This window comes from Ursus maritimus, unplaced genomic scaffold (genome assembly GCF_017311325.1).
Source record: "Ursus maritimus isolate PB19 unplaced genomic scaffold, ASM1731132v1 scaffold_19, whole genome shotgun sequence".
NCBI classification, from domain to species: domain Eukaryota; kingdom Metazoa; phylum Chordata; class Mammalia; order Carnivora; family Ursidae; genus Ursus; species Ursus maritimus.
The window spans coordinates 28,905,574-28,923,382 of record NW_024424341.1 but is presented as its reverse complement, the minus strand read 5'-3'; the positions used below and the strand labels follow the sequence as shown (position 1 = coordinate 28,923,382).

Sequence of the window (17,809 nt, the reverse complement as noted above, 5' to 3'; positions counted from 1 at the left end):
TGCTAGAGACAGAAGCAGTGGGGTTCTTTTATAGCAAAACACCAAAAAAGAAGTTGAGAGAACCCCACTCTTTACTATCCAAGCCACACGCAAGCCTTCCTGACACCCTGGAACCGTGCACCTTGCACCAAGTGGAAAATAAACTCCAAGCAGCCAGTGAAACAAAAAGCCCCTCAAGCCTAGCCCCTTGTGGCAGAATCCGGCCACTTGTCCAGGAATGCACAGCCTCTTACACCGTTCTTGTTACAGATGCCTTTCCTCCCAGCCTCGTGCGTCCTTGCTTCAGTGGTCCCAGACTTTCACAGTGAAAACAGTTTCATTTGCCTCGACTTCAGCTGCCTCGCTCTTCACCTTCATAGAACCTCTTTAAAAGCCACCTGCATTGGGGTGTCTGGCTGGCTCAGTCGATAGAGTATATGACTCTTGATCTGGGGTTCTAAGTTTGAGCCTCAGGTTGGATGTAGAGATTACTGAAAATAAAAAATCTTAAGGAAAAAAATCACTCATTTTTTTAAAAGATTTTGTTTATTTATTTATTTGAGAGAGAGCACAAGTAGGCAAAGCAGCAGGTAGGGGGAGAGGGAGAAGCAGGCTCCCCGCTGAGTAGGGAGCCCAATGCAGGGCTTGATCCCAGGAGCCTGGAATCATGACCTGAGCTGAAGGCAGCCACTTAACCAACTGAGCCACCCAGGCACCGTAAAAAATCACTCATATTGAACTGAGTTCATCGTGAATCGATGAAGTCACCTCCTCTGGCTAATACACGTGCAGGTGTGTCTATGTGCGCACGTGTATCATCCTGCAATGAGACTTTTATTTTTTTTTATTTTTATTTTTTTTAAAGATTTTATTTATTTATTCGACACAGAGAGAGAGACAGCCAGCGAGAGAGGGAACACAAGCAGGGGGAGTGGGAGAGGAAGAAGCAGGCTCATAGCGGAAGAGCCTGACGTGGGGCTCGATCCCAGAACTCCGGGATCACGCCCTGAGCCGAAGGCAGACGCTTAACCGCTGTGCCACCCAGGCGCCCCTGCAATGAGACTTTTAAGAACAGCTTCAAAGCTGGCTTTCATGTACGTCTCACTGGCCATTGCTGGATCATCTGACTGCCCCCAGCTGGAGGGGAGGCTGGAAAAACCTGTCCTGAAAAGGGGGGGTGGGGGTGGAATTAGGAATAGGTGATAGGTCAGCCAAACAGTGGTACCCGGAACACAAAATTCTTTGTAATTTTCTCCGTTTGGTCCTTAAAATTGTCACCAAGGAGTGGGTGGGCTCAGAGATGAGAAGAGATTGGCCATGTGTTGATAATTGTTGAATCTGAGTAGGAAGACAGCAGGTCCTTCACAGTATTCTCTCTACTTCTATTTGAATTTGAGTTTTTAATAATGAACTGGTTTTTTTTTTCCCATTGTGCCAGAGAGCCAGAACGGAGCTGTGTATAGGAAAGGACTAAGAAGTGCGCCGGCTGCTCAGGACAGGATGGGCGGCCTCCCAGAGCCCCACCCCCACCCTGCTGGTCTGACAGCGGCCAGGAATGTAGTGGGTAGTGGCAGGGACGCTCCCCCGCTGCCCCCCCCCCCCAGATCCTGTGCTGGTTTTAACAACTTGGAGCCCAGTCTTTGCAGATTGCCTGTTTTCGCCTCTCCTGGACACCTCTGCCCCCTCTGTTGGCTTACTGTTGTGGCTCAGTTCCCAGGGACAGGAACCCGCCATCAAGACCGGTGCTGGGGCTGGGGCATGAATGGCTATTTCTCGTAAGCGTAAACCAGGCCCCAGGAAACAGGAGTCTTCCCAGCCCTGCCTGACCTTGAGCAGCATGCTGGGCGCTGTGGCTGCCGAGTGGAGTGGGCCTCAGGTCTCCTGTGACCATCGTCGGGCCTTCCTCTTGGTTGGCTGTGCTCCTGCCTAAGCCCCGCACGCCCTTGGTGGGATCTGCCTTCCCAGCCAGCGTGGCCACCTCTCCGCACCTCTACCACCTCGTTCTCAAAGGCCTGAGAGCTGCCTCAGGGAATCCCTGGCCTTTCCTGGTGGGCCCGCGGAGGCCAGGCGGGGTGGTGGGGCCAACAGAGGTGTTACCATGTTCAATCCAGAATCCCCTTTTCCATCCATCCTGTTTGAACCATGGCAGACACCATTTAGCCCACAGTTTTTAAGAACAAGTGGATAGTAGTTTATCTAGCTCTTCATATCCACATTAAGTGAAAACTCTTCTGCCCAACTCCAGAGGAGATGATTTCCCTTTATCCTGGAGTGGGGAAGTGGAGAAACTGAGTCAGCATAAGAGGCAATTGGGCAGGGTATCGTGGGCCTTGGGGCCATGGCCTGGCGTGAGTGACAGTGGGATGCCCAAGGACACCTGGCTGGGCCATGGGCAGAGAATCCCTGAAAGTTGTTCCCTGCCCCTGCTTTGCAATCAGTCTTTGTCTTCCCCTTGTCCCAGATGGGTGTGTCGGATTTTCAGGGCATCTGATATCTTCCCAATGCTGAAAAAACTGCCCCCAAACAGCATAAGGTCGAAGAATAAAACAAGCTTCCTTGATGTGATTCTGCTCACCTATTTCCTGAGGAACACGGTGCTCTAATTAGGAGCTCAGCATAAGGTCTCTAGGGAAGAAGGGACAGCATGGTGAACTAAATCTTGAGTGAGCTGTGCACTGTGGGAGCCGATGCAGAGGACCTGGGATGGGAGCCCTGGCAGGCAAGTGGTGGAGAGGTCCCACAGCCAGCTGCTTCCTCGAGGGCCATCTGTCAGATCCTCCTCATTTTTCACAAGAGGAAACTTGCCTGAGGTCAGACTGCGAAACCACCAGGGATCACACCTATATCTTGTGACTGGAGGGTCGGATGGGGGCGGGGAAGGCAAAACTAAACTGCCTTTCACCCCCTTCTGGATCCCGATGCACAGACATGAGTGCGGGGGGACAGAAGAACCAAAGGTGGGGAGATGCTTGCAGTTGAAGAGTGGCAGCTGGCGCTCCCAGTGCCAAAATTTTGTGGCAGAAGGACACCAGAGGTGTGGGCCCATGCCTTTGGCTTCCAACTCTGTCCGCACCCTGGGGCAGCAGCCCAGCTGTTCTCTGCAGCGTGCAGTGCCTCCTCGAGACACCCCCAGGCCTTGTTTAGACAGGCATAAGCTCTGCTCCAGAAGCAAGTTTCTGTGCTAAGCAAGGTGCACAGGGTTGCCCTCTTTTGGGATGCCACCTGGTTTCAGGGAGTGCAGGGAGGAGGGACCAGGAGCCCGGTTGATAGTTCCTTGGAGAGTTGAGGTCTCATAAATGCCTCTCCCAGCGTACCTCCTTCCCTGGGTGTGTTCACAATTCCTCCCTCGACTTTGCTGTAAAGCCTTTTCTTTTTTTCATGCCCTCCTAGGGCAACTTAGATCCCAAAATACTATCAGACGTGATCTTTGTGCACAGGCACGTCGACCACCGCAAGGAAAATGGAATGTGCAAGTCCAGAAGTTTCTGCCCTGCTTCCCTGCAGCCTGGAATGACCCAAACCACAGAGACCCTCATTCAGGGTCTCCTCTTCATGGTCTGCCAGCCAGTGTTCATTGTGTTGTCACCTCAGAAAGCTGATGGGGTAAACTGTGACCCATGCTTAAGTAAGGTACAAGGGGGTGGGGAGGGGGCGGGGGAGAAATTAACATTGCCTAAGGAGAGCACCATCCTAGTCTGATGCACGGGTGGTCTTGCCTCTAACCTTCAATCCTAACACCGCTGTGATCCAGTTGGAGTCCCTCCGAGTCTCAGATACCTTGTTCAGAAGGTTGCTGAGAATGGTTAGCAATCCTGCTCCGCCTGCCTCACTGCGTTTTATTAAATGAGGCACACTATCCAAGTGTTAGGTTACTATAATTAAATTGTGCACCTGGCCCCCAGCTCCCCAAGACAACCAGGCTTACGTGAATATAAATTAGAACTTTGAGGAACACCTTGGTGATGTGTAATCTGGAACTGCTCTCGGCCCATGACACAGCAACTTTACTCCTGGGCTGACATCCTGGAGAAGCAGCACAAGGAGGCAGGCTTATTGGTGATCATAAAAACCTGGAATCCACCCAGTACCCATCAGGAGAGAGGACCGATTGTGAGGTAGTCCCACAGTGCCATACGGGACAGCGGCGAGCTGGATGAGGAGGGCTGCGTGCATCAGCACTGATGAGCCTCGTAAGCAGCGTTGATGCATAAAGCAAGCAGCGAAAGTCCTAACGTATGATCCCAGTTACACAAGTTCGAAAACATGAACACGGAGGTGATGGTTGGCCAACACCAAATGCGCTAAATGCCACTGCATTTTACACTTGAAGGTGGTAGGTTTTATGTTATGAGACTCACCTCAGAAAAAATGTTTTAACTTGCAAAAGATATTATACCTTGGTTCAGAATATAGGAAGGGTGTATGATTATATATAATGAATGGGTGATAGACACAACTCAGCATAACAGTAACCTCTCATGGGATAGGGAAGGTTCTATGATCAGAGAAAGGAGCTTCGTTTACAGATGTGGTTTTATATCTTAAAGTGGAAAGTGAGGACACAGATATTTCTTACATGATTCATTATGCTTTTATTTTCTAAAGTATTTCAAGATAATTTTTTTAAAAAGAAAGACAAGCTCACATTTAGACTTCCCCTGTCTGTCTTACAGAGAGATGTTCAAGGGATGGGCAGCGCAGGGTTGCCATGGTGATGAGCTTGCTGGGTCTCAGGGAGCCTTCACTGCATCCCATCCTGAGCTAGCAGGCATTCCAGAATGATCTTCCCAAACGGCTCCTGGAACATTTCACCAGGAGATGAGGGACTCGCTCAGGTAAACTACCAGGTGCCCCCCAACTTCCCTTTCTCTGAAAAGCAGGTTGAGTGGCTGGGAAGCTGAGGGGTCTGTGCTAGGCCAGGTGCCTCCTCCCAGCACAGCCAGTGGTTCCAGCACCGCTGAGTCAGCCTTGCCCTTGCCCACATGGCCTTGACAGATGCACAGGGACAGGACACAAACAGGACATATGTTGGAAAGATGCTGTGGCAAGCCTCGACTTGTTAGGTGCGAATAAATGGTCCCTGACCCAAATAAACGAGCTTCAAATTTGAAGACACCAAGATGAATTACAACGTGTGGGTTTTCTAGTGGAAGTTATGGAGCTGCCCATCTTCAAACTATGCCTAGCGGCCCGAGCTGACCCCAGGGCTCTTGGGCCACAGTGTGACATGGGGCTACTGTGGGTGCCCTCAGAGCGAGCGGTGGCCAGAGTCCTCAGGGTGTGGAGGGTTGCTGCCAGCTGCTCTGCTCTCTTCGGCCTTCCCTCTTCCACCCTAACATCTTTGCATTATAACCTAAGCCCATCTGTATTTGAGGCACCGGGACTGACATTTTTAAGTCTGGAAGCTCTCTGGGGCCCAGAGAACGCCATCTGGGGCAGGGTCGACCCTCTGTGTCCCAGTCGCCTCCTCAAGATTGCCCCGTCTTTACTGTTGTCTCAAGCCAGACCCCACAGTTCTGTTACACTCTGGCACTGAGCTCCATTATGGGACCTTTGAATTTGAGGTTGGGGTCCAAGACACAGGGAGGGGATCCTGCCCATTCCCAATCACCTGCCCCCCAGCCCTCCTGCACGAACGGTGTCTGGTGTGACCTGTGTGTGCCCGCGAGACTGCTGCAGACAACTGGAGCTGGAAATCGTTGCAGAGGCCTCTTTTATCTTTGCAATGCAAGTGGCATTTTCCACAAAACTGCAAATAACCTATGTGGTATAAATTTTTTTGTTTTTGTTTGTTTTTGTGCAGTTCTGGGTTCCTAAAACCCTTGGGATTTGTGCGCTTCAGGATGGGGCCTGGTCACCAGCAACACTGCCCCTGTAGCTAGAGGGTTTAAACTTTCAGTCCCATCCCTGGACCTTGGGAGGGAGGAGAGGCTGGAGATGGAGTCCAGTCAGGCCAATGATTTCATCAACTGTGCCTGTGTAATGAGATCTTGATAAAAACTCCTCACCAACAAAGTTTGGGGAGCTTCTGAGTTGGGGAGCACATCCACGTGCCAGAAGGGTAGCACACCCCAATTCCACAGGCACAGAGACTTGCACGGGTACCCTTCTGGACCCATCCTCATCTGGCTGTTCATTTGTATCCTTTATAACAAACAGTAATCGTAAGTAGAGCACTTTCCTGGGTCCATGAGTTCTAGCAAATTACCAAAGCTGTTGGGGGTGGTCATGGACTGAGCAGAAGTGTGGGCAGTCCGAGCACCCCATTTGCGGCTGGCGTGTGAAGTGGGGGCAGTCTTGTGGGACTGGCCTCTCAGCTGTTGGGGGTCTGCACTGACTCTGGGTACTTGGTGACAGAATTGAATTGCTGGACTTCCGGGTGGTATCAGAGAATTTGTTGGATCCCACTTTTGCGTATTCCCTTAACACCAAACATCTGCCACAGGTGACCGAGAGGCAGCGTGGTCTAGTGAGACACCCTCACTGCAGACTGACCTGCTTGGGCATGTGGCTTGGCCCCTTGCCTCCCCTTCCCCCCATTTCTGTATCTGTAAAGCAAAGGGGAAGGATTAAATAATCCCGGAGGTGGGGGGACAGTGAATGCTAGGAATCTCATTTCTCACAAGCAGCTAGGTGATGCTGACACACTCTGAAGTCTGAGAACTACTGCCCATCGCCTCCCTGCTTATTAAAAATGAAAAAGCCTCCAGCTATGTACTTAGGAACATTCCATCTTCCTTTATTCTTGCCACTTCAAATAATTCAAACTCCTAAATTCCTGACGCATCAGCAAACCGTAATGAGTACACCCGGGTTCCTTCCCTGCTGTCTGCGGAGACTCACCTGCAGGAACTTTCTCCTACTTTGAAAGTCTTTGCAGGCCCAGTAGAGAGCTTAGCAGGAAGGCCCTTCAAGTTAGCAGTCAGTGGGAAAAGCAGCTGAAGTAAGGCCCGGGGAAGCAAGCAAGAAATTCAGACGACAAAATCCACCCAAGTCCCAGTAAACACAGCCGAAGAGGCAACACCGAGCTGCCAGGTTGGCAACAGATGGCGGCCCCACGTGTGCACACGCACACGTGCTCACACCCGCTACACGGAGTTTGTAGTGTGTCAGCTAGGTTGCCCTGCAGCTTGGAGAAGCCCCAAGCCACCAGAGGCACAACACTCTTGTCAAAACAAGCCCCGTGCGAGGCAGATTCCTCAGCTCCCGCCAGCCCAGCCCGCGCCGGGGCCTTGCTGCCAAGGCGGGCTTTGCCTGCTCCAGGCTTCTCTTCTGTCTTCTCCCTTCCTCTCGTTAGAGAAGGAAACTGTTCATTGTTGGAAAATGTGGAAGCAGAAAAATCAAACAGAATTTAAATCTCTTATCAGCTTACTAACAGAGAAAACTGCTACATTTCGGGATTCTTTCAGGCTTTTCCCTGTGTTTTTACGGAATTTTCTTAAGGCAGTTGGAATTATACTTGTATTTGTGCAGCTCAACACAGAAGCTGCTGACCACGTATGGCTATTTCTTTATTTATTTTTAAAGATTTATGTACCAGAGAGAGATCGAGAGAAAGGACAGGAGGGGGGAGGGGCAGAGAGAGGGAGAAGCAGGCTCCCCCCCTCTGAGCCGGGAGCCTGAGGTGGGGCTCGATCTCAGGACCCTGGGGTCATGACCTGAGCCAAAGGCAGGCGCTCAACCGACTGAGCCACCCAGGCACCCCTCAAACATTCTTTGAGAAAATAATTTTAACAGCTGTAGAATATGCCATTACGTGGTTGTACCATAATTTATTATATTGCCTTCCACTGTTGGTCACTGAGGTTACCCACTTTCTGTTGTTATAAATAATGCCTCGATGAACTGCCTTCTCCTTAGATTTTGATCTGCATCACTGGTTATTTCTAGATCACTTCTACAAGTGGAGTTGTCATATCAGGGAAGGCACACATCGTCAAGGCCTTGAAATATAATGCCCAGTTACCTCCCAGAAAGGTCTCCCTCTCTCCAACAAAGTGGTTGTGTGCCTCTCTTCCTACTTGAACCCTCTGAGAAGACAAGATTCAGCAAAGTAGCCCTGCTTGCCTGTCTCTGAGCATGGAGCCCAGTGCTTTGGGTGAGATGTGGCTGGAATTAGGAGGAGAATGGCAATCCATGGAGAAGACCGGACCAGATCCTGCCTAAGTGCCAAACCTCCTTTGGTACCAGCCCAGCCCAGCTCTGTCTCTGGAAGGAGCATTTGAACAAGGCAGGCACGATGGTTAATTTTATATGTCACCTTGACTGGGCTAAGAGATGCCAAGATTGCTGGTAGAACGTGTCTGTAAGGGTTTTTCTGGAAGAGGTTAGCATTTGAATAGGTAGACTGAGTAAAGATCCTTGTCACCAGTGTGGGTGGACATCATCCAATCCATTGAGGGCCTGGATAGAACAAAAGGTGGGGGAAGGGAACTTTGCTCTATCCTTGGGCTCAGACAGACATCCTTCTCCCACCCATCAGTGCTCCTGGCTCTGGGAGCCTCCGGACTTAGGCTGGACATACACTGTCAGCTCCCACACGGGGTCTGCAGCCCACGGCCGGCTGACCATGGGACTTGGCAGCCTGTCTCCTACTGCTTCTGCTTCTCTGCAGAACCCGCCAAACGCAGCAGGACTATGTCCCAGAACCTGATTCATCACAAACCTAGTTTTGTGGCATGTTCATCTGTGAGTTGCTCTAAACATTTTTTGAATCCAGTTAGCCTTACCTTTCAGGGCAGATGACTTTTGTGCAGTTAAGAAATGGGCCTTCAAGGGGTGCCTGGATGGCTCAGTCAGTAGAACGTGCGCCTCCGGATCTCAGGGTCAGGATTTCAAGTCCCATGTTGGGTGTAGAGCTTGGGGCTCCTGGGTGGCTCAGTCGTTAAGCGTCTGCCTTTGGCTCAGGGCGTGATCCCAGGGTTCTGGGATCCAGCCGCGCATCAGGCTCCTCCGCTGGGAGCCTGCTTCTTCCTCTCCCACTCCCCCTGCTTGTGTTCCCTCTCTCGCTGGCTGTCTCTCTCTCTGTCAAATAAATAAATAAAACCTTAAAAAAAAAAAAAAAAGTCCCATGTTGGGTGTAGAGCTTGCTTAAAAAATTTTTTTTTTAATTAAAAAAAAATAAGAGGTGGGGCTTCACTACCCTTCTTTCACACTTGCCCAGCAGTTCTGAGGTCTGGTGAACAAGTCCAAATTTGCCTTAAACTATTACTCCCAGCTGCTTGGCCTCCAATCTCACTCCCTCTCTGTCTTTATCTTCCCAAACTAAGGCTTCCTCTCCTTTTTTTTTTTATATATATTTTATTTTTAAGTAATCTCTACCCAATGTGGGGCTCGAACACACAAACCCAAGATCAAGAGTCCAGTGCTCTACCGAGAGAGCCAGCCAGGTGCCCCTCCCCCTCCTTTCAATGGCTTGCTGGCCCCCTTTCTCTTCTCAGCACCCTTGTGTGTTCTCCAGGTCTACCACCTTGACTCTGACCTGGGACCGGGCCCCAAGCATCAGTTCTGGCACCATTGTTTCTTTTTTAATTTTGGCTGGGCTCACTTCTGGCAGCCTCACTTTTGCTGTCTGTAAGATGGAGGTGCCTCAACATTTCCGATGCGGCACAGACTGGGCCTGTGGCAACTGCCTTGTTCAGTGCGTCCTTGGACAAGAGGGAGCCAGTGAGGCTGGGGCACCAGGAGAGCCGGAGCTGGCCTGGGCTTCTGTGCATGCAGATGGCAAACTGGTTTGCTGCCAACTGCAGAAGACCCCAGGCCCCCCAGGATGAGCTGGGCTTAGGCTACCCCAGGCCTCAGGGGTGCTGAAGGCTCCTTCCTTGGAGATGGCTAAACCATTTAAAACCAACCCAAGGGTCGCCTGGGTGGTTCAGTCCTTTGGGCATCTCACTCTTGGTTTTGGCTCAGGTCCTGATCTCAGAGACATAGAATCCAGCCCCGAGTCGGGCTCCCTGCTCCACGGGGAGTCTGCTTGAGATTCTCTCTCTCCCTCTTCCTCTGCCCCTCACCCTGCACTCTCTCTCTCAAATTAATTAAGTTAAATTAAATCAACCCAAAGGCACAGTGCTTTCAAGAGCCTGAGATGCTGGCAGCAAGAACAATACCCCACAATGCACAGAGCTCTCTGGCAGCTGCCCTGGCCTCTTTCCAAGCTGAGTCATGGCAATGAGTCTCCCTCAGGCTGCCGGCTGGCCCAGGGGTTGCTGTGTCCTTGTTCCCTAGTGTCACTGTGGCCTGGGATATTCAGCAGCCTAACCCAGTGTGCCCAGAGGCCAGAGAGTAAGAAGAGGTCCTGCTTCAGCTCACTAGGAGAGCTTTCCCCTCTCATCCTCACAAAAGGGAGACTCTGCTCCTCCTTACATGGGCTTTCTCCCTGGCAGGGAAAGAACTAGAAGTCAGCAAACCTGGGTCCTAGCCCCAACTCCATGGTGCTTTGACGCAGCCCCTTCCTCTTCCTGGGGGCTCCTTCCTGACAGGGCATGGTTTGGGGCTGAGCCTTTCCCTCCCCAGAGTGTCCAGGACCGCTAAAGGGGACACTGTGTGGGGTGCTGCTGGGATTTGAGGGGAGAGAACAACCGGAAGGGTTGCCTGGAAATCCTATCCCCACCTGTTTCTTATACTTCAGGCCTTTCTGCAAGCAACTCCCGGAATATGCCCGGGCTGGTGAGGACAGGAAAGTCAATAGCTAGTGGCTCCTTAAGGACAAAAGAACCTGTAGGACTGCAGACTGGTTGACCCATTGTCCTCTGTGGAACGGCCCAGACCCCCAGCTGCGGGCAGAAGTGGCTGCTCCCTGCTCACAGCTGCTGTGTCTTTGGAAAAGTATCCTTGGCAAAATGGGACCTCATGGCCCGAATTACTCCCCACACCACGCCAGGCAGTGGTCAGTGTGTAGCTGACCAGGAGCATAACGGGCTGGCCCCCTACCCCAGGTGGGGCCAATTCTGAGGTGCAAGTCACTCCAGAGCTCCCCGGGGGCCAGGCTGAAGCGGGACCTTCCCGTTTTCTCAAGAAGCTACTGTCAAAGAATCCCTGTCTCAGGCTCTGCTTCTAGGAAATGACAACCGCTATGATGTCTTGCACAGATTAGGTACACAATATTTTTGCATAGGTGGCTATCACCCAGGACCCCCCCATTACCCCCCTCCCACCGCCCCAGGTTTCCATCAGGATGCAGGGGCCCAGCAGGAGTCTGGGCCTGATGCCTTACAATACCCTGAGAGATCGAGAGATCGTTAAACAAGGGAGGAAGACACAGCCCTCTAAGGAAACAGAAGTGGACTTCCCCAAATGGGTGGACCCATGTGTCCCCAGCACCCTCTCTGAGCCCCTATGCAATTGCCCCATTGCCCAGAAGAAGATACTGAGGTCTCCAGAGGGGTGACTGGCCCAGGTGGGGCATTAGAGCATGGCAGAGCCGGGGTTTGAATGCAGGCCTCCCCACTGAGGGTCTATTTTCAGAAACCTTGGTTTGTCTCTCCCCAGGAATAGGTGGGTCTCAGGCTGCTGGACCCTGGAGGGGAGCCTTTCTCCACACTGGCTTTGCTGCCCACACAGGCCCCCTGAACTGTTACTCATCCTACAAGCTCCTGTTTGAGCGCTGCCTCCTCCAGGAAGCCCCTGCCACTGCAGGCAGGCCAGGAGGGCGGAGCCCAATTCCACTTCATCTGGGTCTGTCGCCCTGTCTCCAGGTCTTAGCCTGGCATTGGAGGGCTGCCTCTCAGTAAGCATCACTTCGTCCAACGCAGAAGGTCTGTCATCCGGGTGATATGCAGCCTTGTATTTCTAGAACCTTCTGCCAGACATTGCTCCCATCAAACGCTGAGCCCAAGGGCCTTGTGTAAAGAACTTGCCAGGGGTTACCCTCGAGGCCAAAACTTGGGCCAGCCTCCAGCATCTGTATTAGCCTCCCTTCCTCTCAGCCCCATCAGGACGGGCGGGGCCGCTCCTGCCGCAGGGGGGCAGGAGACGTGGAAGGCTGTGCGCCCGGAAAGGCAAGCTGGTGAGTGGACAGACAAGTCAGCGATTCTGACAGCAGCATTTAACGGCTGCTTCCGCGTTGGGTGCCACAGTGGCCCTTATATGCCATAGATCCCAGTCCTTCCAGACTGTGGGAGCCAGGGCCACAGTACCGCACAATTCTCGGCGGGGGAGGTGGGGGAGTGTGGCTTCCACAAAGAATGAAATAGGGAGGGGGCTCCCTGGAGCTGGGGGCTGCTTTGCTGCTTTCTTAAGCCCCATTTGACAGAGGGGATGAAAACATGCTTTGAGTATAAATACCATGCTGAAGCTCACAAGGCAGGACCAGAACCCAGGCCCTGTCCTGCTCTGCCCCTGGAGGCCAAAGGTGGCAGGGAGGCGGGGTTCTTGCCAAAGGGCAGATCTCACTCCCTACCCGTGAGTCCCTTCCTGTTTCCACAGGGCAAGTCTCAGTCCCGGGGAACAGAGAGACTTTCCCAGCGCCCCTGGGGCAGACCCTTGGCCTCTAGGCGGCAGAGCAGTTGATGGGGGAGGGGGACGGCAGGCATTCCTGCCTCTCTGAGAACCAAACCCGCTGCTCTGGGGACTCACACTGGTGACCTCAGTGTGGCAATAGCTCTTTCGGGCTCTTTACTAATTTAGAGAATGTATACTATTCAGGCGAGCGGCTTCATCCCTGGGTTCAGAAACACAATGCCCTGGGGATTGTTTCCAGTGGACAGTGAAATTCCACTTGTCTCGGTCACTGAGAACACAGGCCTGTTCCTGGAAGGGGCTCTGGTCTCTGGGTGTTTACAAACATCCTAGAAGACCAAGAGGCCAGCAGCCAGGGCCCTCGGAGCTAGCCGAGGTGGGAGCCTGTGGTTCCGCCCAGCTCAGCTGTCCAGTTCTGGGAGCCCTTGGCAAGTCCCTTCCCCTCTGCCTCCTGCCTGCTGGGGGCGGGGAAGGGGGGCAGCTACTAGGCGGCAGGATCCGTGTGGGACTGGCTGCAAGGCCTTACTCTGCTGGCTGTTTGCTTGCATCTCCTGCGTGTCAGGCCCCAGCATGTGTGTGGGAACCCATCCACGGTGGCTTGCATTTCCTAGGACTCGGTAATTACATTTTCCCCCCCACACACTGTTCTTTAAAAAAAAATTACCCGAGAACAGGCAAACTCTCAGAGACAGAAGGTAGAATGGTGGTTGCCAGCGGCTGGGGAAGGAGGAGAAGGGGAGCTATGGTTTAATGGAGACATAGTTTCTGTTTGGGATGATGAGAAAGTTCTAGACAGGGATAACAGTGATGGTTGTACAACACTGCATGAACTTCACGCCACTGAACTGTACACTTAACAATAGTTAAAATGGGGGGCACCTGGCTGGCTCAGTCGGAAAAGAGTGTGGCTCTTGACCTCAGGGTCGGTCGTGAGTCCGAGCCCCACGTTGGGTGTAGAGATTACTTAAATAGATAAACTTAAAAAAAACCCAACAGTTAAAAGATAAGCTTCATGTTATGTATGTCTTACCACCATTTTAAAAAAGTGTATACTGTTAAAAAATGCACAAGTAATGATGTCCATTTGAAAAACATTGGAAAATAGAGAAAATAATTTTAGTTATACCAAAACCCCATTCTCTCCTCCAAAAACAGTCTCCTGTGAAATTCTAATCCACGAAGACAGATAAAACCCTACTTACTAACCAGCATAGTCCGCCCTCCCAATAGGCCCTCTCTAAATATTACACATGGTGAACAAAATCTCGCCCGCACCCCAAGGTAACCACAGCTGATACTGTGCTATCTATCCTTCCACATTTTTCCCAATGCAAATATGTGACATAAATAGAAATACAATAATTTTTATGAAAATAGGATCTGGCCATACTTATTTCAAAGCCTATTTTTCTTCACTTAACAGTAGATTGTGAACATATTTCCATGTCACTCTGTCATTGGTGGTGACGCCCAGGATGGGATTCTATCATGTAAATATTCCACGATTTGTTTAAGTGGAGCCCGTTATTGAATATGTAAGTTGTTCCCACGTTTTCCTGCTAATAAGGAGAGCTGCAAGCGACGGCCTTGACATGTATAGCTTTGGCTACTCATGAGTGCATTTTTAAAGATGAATTCCTGGAATTTCAGGGTCAAAGCGTCCCTGCCTGTTGGGGTTTTTTGCCTTGTCTTGCCAGATGGTATGCGGGAACCATACATCATTTATGAAAGTTATTCCCACAAACAGCAAGTGATGCCACTTGAGCTGAGTAAGAGGATTCCTGCCCTGGCCAAACTCAGCCATCACCAGTATTCAGGCCATGGGGCCCAGAGCAGTTTGGGGGGCCAGGGGTCCTTCCGTACACATCTGAACCCCTGGAATCTACGATTAGATTACATTACAAGGCAAAACGAGCTCTGCAGCTCTGATTAAATTAAGGATCTGGAGATGGAAAGGTTGCCCTGGACTACCTGAATGGACCCATGGTAGTCACAAGGTTCTTATAAGAGGGACTCAGGAGGGCTGGAGTCAGAGAAGGTGGGATGACAGAAGCAGAGGTCAGAGTGATGCAGGGCCCAAGCCAAGGGATGCAGGAAGTCTCTAGAAGCTGAAAAAGGCAAGGGAATCTATCATCCCCTAGAGCCTCCAGAAGAATGTAGCCCTGACAGCCCATTTTGGACTTCTGGCCTCCAAAACTGTAGGATAATAAGTTCATATTGTTGTAAACCATGAAATGTGTAGGAATTTGTTACAGCGTCAATAAGAAACTAATACATCTATCTCCCTCCTGCCACCAGGTACTGAAGCTGCCTTGTCTAGGGCATGATGGTCTGCCTCTGTACGCAGTTGCCTGATGACCTGAACATGACCCCTCTCCTAACCAGGTGCTTCCCACGCAGAGCATACCGAAGGTTCTGTGAATGGGGGAGAGACAAGGAAGTGCCCTGCCCTAGCCCCTAGGGCCCACCCTCGATGAGACTGTGGGATTACCCTCAAGGATACTGGAACCTGGACTTGTTGTAAGGTCAGAGGATAAGTCTGAAGTGATGCCAAAACTGAACCCCAAGGTCTCGCCTGGTGGGTCAGTGGGTTCCCCTTCCACTTCACCAAGCTGAGCATCTCTTTCTGTGCCAGTCTGACTTGCGTCCCTGGGAGAGGCAGTCATTCACGCTTTAGAGTAAGACAGGGCCTCTAGTCTGGGTCCTCCCCCACCCGTCAATGAGGGGTTACTACAGAGTAGTAGAGCTCAACTCTTAAGTTGAAAACCAGGCTTGGAGTGGTAGTTCCTGTTCTCATCCACTCCAGAGCTCACAGGATCCCATTGGCCACCCCCAACCCTAAAATCTCCTTCTAGGTCTCCTTCAAAGAAGCTCAGATCTTGCTCTCCGTAGGGAGCTGCTTAACCTAAATGCCTGGCTCGTGTGTGGCAGTGATGGTCCCTGCTGTTTACAAAGCACGGGTTCTGTGCCAGGTCCAGGGCCCCGAACCTTCCCTGAGTCATTCAATCGAATCCTTTCAATCACCCAGGAAGTATTATCCTCCCATTTCACAGATGAGGAAACAAAGCCCCAGACAGATTAACTTGTGCACATGCACAAGATGATCCAGGTGCAAGAAGCAGAGAAGGACTCAGACCAGGTAATCTGACTCTGGAGCCAAGAGCTGCCTGGGGTTGGCCCGTGGAAGCATTTGGTTCGGCTCACTCAGTCAACGTTTCAAAAGCCAGCGATTTTATAAAAACAATCTGGATTTCTAGATTCTCTTGAAAAAATCTGATGTACCACCTGAAAGAACTGCCTACTGCAAAGCAAGGTCAATACATGCAAGGAAGTGAAGTGGTGTTAGATTGTAATCCAAGGCATAAAATGAATATCCATAAATTCATACCGATATAAATAAATGAAGAAGAGAGAAATTTCCCACAGAATTCCAAATGTCTTTATGTAGATATTCTGCTCTCAGGAGATGGAGCATAAGTCCTCATTCCTTCCAAAGAGTAAAGAATAGAAAACAGAGAGAAAACCTGACAGACACTGTTATCAGCCACGTGATCAAGGTCAATATAACAGTAATAAGTTGTCCTGTTGACAGCATCTATCCTTGGTATGATGTGGTGAGAATGACATTTTACCTTGGAGGTCTTCCTAAACATCCATAACCCTAGTCTAACCATGAGAAAAACACCAGGCAAATCCCAGTTGAGGCACATTCCACAAAATCCCTGACCAGTACTCATCAAAACTGTCAGGGTCATCAAAAGCAGGGAAAGTCTGAGAAGTGGTCACAGCCCAGCAGAGCCTAAGGAGACATGACAGCTAAATGTAATGTGGGATTCTCCATGGGATCTTGGAACAAAAAAGGACAAGGACAGTAAGGGGAAAACTAAGGCAGTCTGAAGAGAGTGTGAACATTAGCTAATGAGAATGTATCAATATCAGTCCATCAAAGGTGACAAAAGCACAATGCTAATGTAGGATTATCACAAGGTGCCCACAAAGTGCCTGCAAAGGCTCACTGCGCTCTCCTGGGCCAGGAGTCCCTCTGTTGGAGAGGTCCCTGGTTACCCTGGGTGGGGGTGGGGAGAAGGGGCCACCTTCCAGGCCTCGGCCTTCTAGACATGGCAAGGCCCAGGGGACAGAGGCCTGGGTATCCAGAGACCTGAGTATGAAGCTTGTCTCTGCCCAGATTTACTCTGTGGCCGGGTCCAAACTCCCTTCCCTCCCAGTGCCAGGAAAAACAGTAACCATTGTCTCCCTGGGGCCCTGGTCAGCCCTCAAGGATCCTCTCGGGGTGCTGGCAACTGCTCAAGCACCCCAGCTGTTGCTTCTGCTGTGAACTGCTAGTCGTGAGGCCCCCAGAGCCTGTCTCTGCAGGACTGAGTCATCCTGGGATCATTTGCCTGCTGGGGAATGGGGGGCACAACCCCCTACCCAAGGTGCTGAACCCCTGCCTTGGAGTAAGTGAGGCTCTGGCCAGGGATCCTTCTTCCTGTGCTAAGAGATGAGTTAGTGACCCCAGCCCCGAATAAACAGTTGTAAGCCATTGTTGGGGGCCAGATGGAGGCAAGGACCAGAGTTTGGAGGTCATGACCCCAGCTGCATCCCTCCCTGGGTTTCCATTTCCCTATACCCAGGGGTGTGGAGGAGGGTCTTTCGCCACTGCTAGCCCCATTCTGGCCTGTGCACCTAGAGAAGGGGCTGATGGGAGAGGGCACAGAAACAGTGGGTGAAAAGAATCCAGCCAAAGTAGGAGAGGAGGAAGGAGGAGGAGCCTGGACTCAGTGAGGGAGGGGCCAGGGTGGCAGCGGGGGCCTCTGAGACAGCGGGCGCATGTGGCTGGGAGCCCAGGCGCCAGGCTGAGCTGCTGCTCCCAGCTCAGGAGAGGCAGTGCCAGCTGGACGCGGGCGGGTGGGCACGGGCAGGGCCGCCTGCCAGACACACACACAGAGCACCCTTTGAGGAGGTGGCAGCTGTCGGCCCAGAACCCCCTCTGTTTGCTGTGGCCCTGCCTGCTCCCTCCAACAATGCCTTACCAAGCACTGGGGCTGGGGAAACTGAGGTGCATAATTGACAATGCCCATTCAAGGGGGTGGGCAACCCTGCTTAGGTGGAGCAGGAAGGGACCCCAGCTCATCAGTGCTAGAATCAGTACTTGGGCCTCATAGCAGACCTGGATTTCCCCCCTTTCTTGCACATCTAGTGCCCCTCCCATTGCTGAGGACCACTGTTAGGACTCTCCCCAGGAATATCCTAGAGAAAGACCAAGGCAGCCCCACCTCTTGGAGAAGAAGGCTGGAGATCCTCCTAAACCCCAATGGATGACCTGCCAAGGGGGAGTTTTGAGGCCTGGGGAGCTGGGGCCAGATCTGAGTCT

General features: G+C 51.6%; 1 long non-coding RNA gene across 1 annotated transcript; it reads left to right on the top strand.

Annotated features, from left to right (window-relative positions):
- The first annotated feature begins 963 nt into the window (after nucleotides 1-963).
- LOC121103437 lies at nucleotides 964-15,855 on the top strand. Its single transcript, XR_005835635.1, has 3 exons — nucleotides 964-3,609; nucleotides 4,653-4,814; nucleotides 14,734-15,855. It is a non-coding gene; the product is annotated as an uncharacterized LOC121103437 (long non-coding RNA).
- The last annotated feature ends 1,954 nt before the right edge of the window (nucleotides 15,856-17,809 follow it).